An 8,320-nucleotide genomic window follows, 5' to 3' on the forward strand; every position below is an offset into this window, starting at 1 on the left:
GTGTTAAGGAAGGAGAAAAAGAAACTCATTTAATTATGTTTGTTGAATGAATTTTCTAGTATTGTAGAAACTGGCCTTAACAAAAGTATAATCATACCTCATATAATTAAACATACTCCTTAGGGTGAAAGGCAGTCCTAATAAGTACCAGTGCTTTCGGTTTCATTATATAAACAAGCTCCAATAGAAACTGGTTTTAATGAGAGGAACTTGGGCTTTGAGGGCAATCCTTGCTATGATCCAACCTTTCACTGCTATAACAACTTAAAAAACAATCTGTTTACTATGGAGAACAGTAATACATCAACAGTATTGATGTATTTTGGATCAATGTTTCTTTGAAATGAATGCCAATCCACAAAACACATTAGATTAAGAGTTAATCTCTTACTGAACCTCTCTACCCCACCTCTTCCCCTGGAGGAGGAAATGGCAACTCACTCCAGTATTTCTTGCCTGGAAAATCCCATGGACAGAGGATCCTCGCAGGCTATAGTCCATGGGGTCACAAAGAATTGGACATGACTTAGTAACTGGACAATGTACTGTACCCCACCTCTAGCCTACCCCCCCAAGCAGTGAAAGTCTCAAGAATTTCAACAGTTATTGCCTCAGAAGGTCTGCAAATAGGTAAACTATTTCCTTTTTGCAGCTAAATTAAAACTCTTTGTCTAATAAAGTACTTTGGGGGTCTTGTTTTGGTTTTATTGTCAATTAATAAGCTTACCATTTCCTGAAATTGTCTACATTTTATTTAACACCCACCACGCACCAGAAAGTGAAAGTGTTAGTTGCTCAGTCATGTTTACTGTATGCAACCTCATGCACTGTAGCCCACCAGGCTCCTCTGTCCATGGAATTCTCCAGGCAAAAAACGGGTGGGTAGCCATTTCCTCCTCCACGGGATCTTCCTGACTTAGGGATTGAATGCGGGTCTCCTGCATTGCAGGTGGACTCTTAAGTGTCTGAGCCACCAGGGAAGCCCATCACACACCAGGCACTGTATTAAAACATGTTCTCAGTTATCTCTATGACAATCCCATGGAGTACTATATTTTCCCCATTTTACTCTTGAAAATACTAAAACCCAGAAACAAACATTACATCTCACAGTTATGAAAGGGTTTCCCCAGTGGCTCAGGGTAAAGAATCTATCTGCCTGCAATGAAAGAGCCATAGGAGATGCAAGTTTGATCCCTGGGTCAGGAAGATCCCCCGAAGGAAGTGGCAACCCACTCCAGTGTTCTTGCCAGGATAATCCCATAGACAGAAGGAGACTGGTGAGCTATATTCCATGGGGTCACAAATAGATAGGACTGAGTACGCATGCGCAGTTGATATGTGGCAGAGTTAGGTTGAAACACAGGCCCACCAGACCTTGCCTTGAGAAAACATACCTAATGAAGTGATCAATAAGGATTTGTTAAAAAATTTTGATATAGAATTAAACTCAACTAGACTGATTGATTTTTACCATTGTGAAATGTTCTTTCATGGAGTTTAGTAGCTATATTGATAGTAAGGACTTCTAGTATACAATTTCTTTTTTCTAAATTTTTGAGAGTAGTTGTGACATGGATCCCTGGAAGCTAGGGCTTTTGATTGGATACATATATCAGCTACAAACTGGCACTTGCCATGAGCGTCCGCTAATGACTAGACAACAACAACAATGGTATTTGCTGTCTGCCGCTATTTGCTGTTTGCTTCAGCACAGAGACTGACCCTGTGCTGCTGCTTCTTCTGACCTTCACCACCCCCTGAGGAAGTTCAGGGTGAAGTGAGGCACTCTGTGCTTCAGGGAATCTGGTGGGAAGGTCTTTAGATAGTTGGATATTTTTATGCACAGATTATATCTCTGCATCTCCTCATGTCTGGAAAAGCAGTAAATCTGTTCATGGTGATATCAGATCCTCATGACTTGGAGAAAACTTCTTGTAAAGTAAGTGCTTGATTGCACTGAAATCTCCCTTCACCCAAATCTTATATATTGATCTTCCCCCACTACTTCTTTGGAGCAGTTTCTCAGTGAGGTGCTGCCTACTGGGTTGCAGTCCTTATTTCACCCTCAACAAAACTTAACTTGCAGCTCTCAAGTTGTGCATCTTTTTTAGTTGACACGTAAGAATCTTTAAGATTTTTGGGAAACAGACTCTTGCAGCGTACAAACAAAACATGCACCAGGACCCAGGAAAAAGGAGCAGTGACCTCACAAGAGACTGGGCCAGACTTGCCTGTGACTGTCCAAGAATCTCTGGTGGAGGCATGGGTTGACAGTGGCCTGCTGCAGAGTCAGGGGTATGGAATAAAACAGTGTTGGCATAAGTCCTTTTGAAGCACCATTACACCTACCATCTTTGCATGAAATGTTCCCTTGGTATCTCTAATTTTCTTGAAGAGATCTCTAGTCTTTCCCATTCTGTTTTTTTCCTCTATTTCTTTGCCTTGATCACTCAGGAAGTCTTTCTTTTCTCTCCTTGCTATTCTTTGGAACTTTGCATTCAAATGGGTATATGTTTCCTTTTATCCTTTGCCTTTAGCTTCTCTTCTTTTCTCAGCTATTTGTATAGCCTCCTCAGACAACCATTTTGCCTTTTTGCATTTGTTTTTCTTGGGAATGGTTTTGATCACTGCCTCTTGTGCAATGTCATGAACCTCTGTCCATACTTCTTCAGACACTCTGTCTATCAGATCTAATCCCTTGAATCTATTTGTCACCTCCACTGTATAATCATAAGGGATTTGATTCAAGTCATACCTCAGTGGTATAGTGGTTTTCTTCAGTTTAAGTCTGAATTTGGCAATAAGGAGTTCACGATCTGAGCCACAGTCAGCTCCTGGTCTTGTTTTTGCTGACTGTATAGAGTTTCTCCATCTTTGGTTGCAAAGAATATAATCAATCTGATTTCAGTATTGATCATCTGGTGATGTCCATGTGTAGAGTCTTCTCTTGTGTTGTTGGAAGAGGGTGTTTGCTATGACAGGTGTGTTCTCTTGGCCAAATTCTGTTAGCCTTTGCCCTGCTTCATTTTGTGCCAAACTTGCCTGTTACTCCAGGTATCTCTTGACTTCCTACTTTTGCATTCCAGACCCCTATAATGAAAAGGACATCTTTTCGGGTGTTAGTTCTAGAAGGCCTTGTAGGTCTTCATAGAACTGTTCAACGTCAGCTCTTTCAGCATTACTTGTTGGGGCATAGACTTGGATTCCTGTGATATTGAATGGATTGCCTTGGAAATGAACAGAGATCGTTCTGTCACTTTTGAAATTGCATTCAAGTACTGCATTTTGGACTCTTTTGTTTACTATGATGGCTATTCCATTTCTTCTAAGGGATTCTTGCCCACAGTTCAGTTCAGTTCATTCAGTCGCTCAGTTGTGTCTGACTCTTTGCAACCCCATGAATCGCAGCACGCCAGGCCTCCCTGTCCATCACCAACTTCCAGAGTTCAAACTCACGTTCATCGAGTCAGTGATGCCATCCAGTCATCTCATCCTCTGTCATCCCCTTCTCCTCCTGCCCCCAATCCCTCCCAGCATCAGAGTCTTTTCCAATGAGTCAACTCTTCTCATGAGGTGGTCAAAGTACAGGAGTTTCAGCTTCAGCATCATTCCTCCCAAAGAACAGCCAGGGCTGATCTCCTTTAGAATGGACTGGTTGGATCTCCTTGCTGTCCAAGGGACTCTCAAGAGTCTTCTCCAACACCACAGTTCAAAAGCATCAATTCTTCGGCGCTCAGCTTTCTTCACAGTCCAACTCTCACATCTGTACATGACCACTCGAAAAACCATAGCCTTGATTAGACGGACCTTTGTTGGCAAAGTAATGTCTCTGCTTTTGAATATGCTATCTAGGTTGGTCATAACTTTTCATCCAAGGAGTAAGCGTCTTTTAATTTCATGGCTGCAGTCATCATCTTCAGTGATTTTGGAGCCCCCCAAAATAAAGCCTGACACTGTTTCCACTGTTTCTCCATCTATTTGCCATGAAGTGATGGGACCAGATGCCATGATCTTCGTTTTCTGAATGTTGAGCTTTAAGCCAACTTTTCGCTCTCCTCTTTCACTTTCATCAAGAGGCTCTTTAGTTCCTCTTCACTTTGTGCCATAAGGGTGGTGTCATCTGCATATCTGAGCTTATTGATATTTCTCCCGGCAATCTTGATTCCAGCTTGTGCTTCTTCCAGTCCAGCGTTCTCATGATGTACTCTGCATGTAGTAGACAAATGGTCATCTGAGTTAAATTCACCCATTCCAGTCCATTTTAGTTTGCTGATTCCTAGAATGTTGATGTTCACTCTTGCCATCTCCTGTTTGACCATTTCCAATTTGCCTTGATTCATGGACCTAACATTCCAGGTTCCTATGCAATATTCCTCTTTACAGCATTGGACTTTACTTCCATCACTAGTCATATCCACAACTGGGTGTTGTTTTCACTTTGGCTCCGTCTCTTCATTCTTTCTGGAGCTATTTCTCCACTGATCTCTGGTAGCATATTGGGCACCTACCGACCTGGGGAGTTCTTCTTTCAGTGTCCTATCTTTTTGCCTTTTCATGCTGTTCATGGGGTTCACAAGGCAAGAATACTGAAGTGGTTTGCTATTCCGTTCTTCAGTGGACCACATTTTGTCAGAACTCTCCACCATGACCCGTCCATCTTGGGTGGCCCTACACAGCATGGCTCATAGTTTCGAGTTAGACAAGGCTATGGTCCACGTAATCAGATTGGTTAGTTTTCTCTGATTGTGGCTTTCAGTCTGTCCTCTGATGGAGAAGGATAAGAGGCTTATGGAAGCTTTCTGATGAGAGAGACTGACTGAGGGGGAAACTGGGTCTTGTTCTGATGGGTAGGGCCATGCTCAGTAAATCTTTAATTCAATTTTCTGTTGATGGGCAGGGCTGTGTTCCCTCCCTGTTGTTTGACCTGACGCTAAACTATGGTGGAGGTAATGAAGAAAATGGAGACCTCCTTCAAAATGTGCCATGCACGCACTGCTACACTCAGTGCCCCCAATCCTGCAGTAGGCCACCATCATCCCATGCCTCAGCTGGAGACTCCTGAAAACTCATGGGCAAGACTGGGTCAACCTCTTGTGGGGTCACTGCTCCTTTCTCCTGGGTCCTGGTGCTCACAAGGTTCTGCTTGTGCCCTCCAAGAGTCTGTTTCTCCAGTCCTGTGTGAGTTGGGATTAATGGCAACCTCCTCCAAGAGGGCTTATGCCATACCCAGGTCAGTTGCACCCAGAGCCCCTGCCCCCTGCAGTAGGCCATTCCTGCTATCTTGGCAGGAGACACTCAAACACAGTTCTGGTTAAGTTTCTGTGTGGTCTTCTTGTCCTGGTGTGCACAAGGTTTCTTTGAGCCCTCTGAGCATCTGTGGCAGGCAAGTGGTTTGAGTCTAAGCATGATTTTGCCCTTCCTACCATCTTGTTGGGGCTTCTCCTTTGCCTTTGGACATGGAGTATCTCTTTTTGGTGGGATCCAACATTCTCCAGTTGACGGTGGTTCAGCAGCAAGTTGCAGTTTTAGAGTTCATGCAGGAGAAGATGAGCACATGTCCTTCTACTCTGCCATCTTATGCCACAAGAAAATTAGAGATACCAAGGGAACATTTCATGCAAAGATGGGTACAACAAAGGGCAGAAATGGTATGCACCTAACAGAAGCAGAAGATATTAAGAAGAGTGGCAAGAAGACACAGAAGAACTGTACAAAAAAGATCTTCATGACCCAGATAACCATGATGATGAGATCACTCACTCAGAGCCAGACATCCTGGAATGTGAAGTCAAGTGGGCCTTAGGAGGCATTACTATGGACAAAGATAGTGGAGGTAATGGAATTCCAGTTGAACTATTTCAAATCCTAAAAGATAATGCTGTGAAAGTGCTGCGCTCAATATGCCAGCAAATTGGGAAAACTCAGCAGTGGCCACAGGACTGGAAAATGTCAGTTCTCATTCCAACCCCAAAGAAAGGAAATGCCAAAGAATGATCAAACTACTGCACAACTGCACTCTTCTCACATGCCAGCAAAGTAATGCTGAAAATTCTCCAAGCCAGGCTTCAACATTACGTGAACTGAGAACTTCCTGACGTTCAAGCTGGATACAGAAAAGGCAGAGGAACCAGAGATCAAGTTGCCAGTATCTGTTGGATCAAAGAAAAAGCCTGAGAATTCCAGAAGTACATCTACTTCTGCTTTATTGACTATGCTAAAGCCTTTGTGTCGATCACAACAAACTGCGGGAAATTGTTCAAGAGATGGGAATAGCAGATCAACTTCCCTGCCTCCTGAGAAATCTGTATGCACATCAAGAAGCAACAGTTAGAACCAGATATAGAACAACAGTCTGGTTCCAAATTGGGAAAGGAATGCATCAAGGCTGTAGATTGTCACCCTGCTTATTTAACTTAAATGCAGAGTACATCATGCGAAATGCTGTACCTGGATGAAGCACAAGTTGGAATCAAGATTGCTGGGAGAAATGTCAACAACTTCAGATATGCAGATGACACCACCCTTATTGAAGAAAGTGAAGAGGAAATAAAGACCCTCTTGATGAAAGTGAAAGAGGAGAGTGGAAGAGCTGGCTTAAAACTCAGCATTCAAAAAATGACGATCATGGCATCCGGTCCTATCACTTCATGGCAAATAGATGAGGAAACAGTGGAAATAGTGACAGATTTTTTCTTTGGCTTGAAAATCACTGGGGATGGAGACTGCAGTCATGAAGTTAAAAGATGCTTGCTCCTTGGAAGAAAAGCTATGACCAATCCAGACAGCATATTAAAAAGCAGAGACATTAGTTTGCTGACTAATAAAGTCAAAGCTATGGTTTTTCCAGTGGTCATGTATGGATGTGAGAACTGGATTAGAAAGAAACCTGAGTGCTGAAGAATTGATGCTTTTGAACTGTGGTTTGGAGAAGACTCTTGAGAGTCCCTTGGACTGCAAGGAGCTCAAACCAGTCCATCCTAAGGGAAATTAGTCCTGAATATTTTTTGGAAGGACAGATGCTGAACTGAAGCTCCAATACTTTTGCTACCTGATGTGAAGAACTGACTCAGAAAAGACACTGATGCTGGGAAAGATTGAAGGCAGGAGAATTGGACGACAGAGGATGAGATGGTTAGATGGCATCACCAACTCAATGGACGTGAGTTTGCGCAAGCTCTGGGAGTGGTGACAGATAGGGAAGCCTGGTGTGCTGCAGTCCATGTGGTCACAAAGAGTTGGACACTACTGAGTGACTGAACTGAACTGAAGATTCAATAATGGGATGGATTAAAATTTTGGGGTAGAAAAGAAGCATGATGTAGTCTGTCAGAATTTTTGAGAACGAAGAGTAAGTGATTGCTCTAAATACTACAATTAATTTGACTAACAATTGGGCGTTAGAGAACCCATATAGGAAAGAGCAGGTTTTAAGGAAAGTAAGTGAAATACCAATTCAATACATGCATTTTAATAAACTTTTTGTATTAGGCCAATGTTCATAGTAAGTTTTATCCTCAATGCTTAACCCTAGAAAACATGTCTACACAGGTGCACTCCTATGCCAAACAAATTTAACAGGGTGGCTTGAATACAGAAAGCAGTAATAATTTGTCCCTTCAGGACCTTTTGCTTGTGTCAAATTTTTTAATCCTTCCTCTTCAAGTATATAGAATGCTGAAAGGAGAAAAGATAAAATTTTCAGTTGTTAATTCCCAAATTTTGTTTATAGTATATTATTATTCAAAAAGCTCTTTGTCACTTGCTTCTTCCAATTTAGAAATAACTGGCTTTGTTCATTCCTCTGACTGCAGTTCTAACAGGACTGGTTTTACTAGGATTTTCAAAAGAAAGCTCAGTACTACAAATGGGTTTTTTAATCAAATATGAACCTTCATAATGGGACAAAGGTCACATTTACAGAAAACTGACTTATGTCCCAGGTACTTGGCAGGACACTTTAACTTGCCCAAAGTCAGAGATTATGTCACAGAGCTAGGATTCATATTCAGGTCTGCCTGACTGTAGAGCTTTTCTGCCACATCACATTGATTATTGAATGTATTTCAAAAATTTATAAATCCATTTTTAATCTGTAGCTGTAAAAGAATTTCACACAATATGTTAGGGAAAACACTGACTGAAACTGCCTGCCCTGGCTAGGTATCATAGCAACCATTTGCATGAATTATTTTTTGACAGGTGGTCCAGGTAGAGTACAGAACAAGTGACCACCAACCAGAAAAATTCGGGAAAGGTCAAAAGGAGATGCCACCTGTCTTACTGATTTTCCAGAATCCTCCTCATTGAAATCCATTTT

Source organism: Ovis aries, chromosome 1 (assembly GCF_016772045.2).
Source record: "Ovis aries strain OAR_USU_Benz2616 breed Rambouillet chromosome 1, ARS-UI_Ramb_v3.0, whole genome shotgun sequence".
Classification (NCBI taxonomy): Eukaryota; Metazoa; Chordata; class Mammalia; order Artiodactyla; family Bovidae; genus Ovis; species Ovis aries.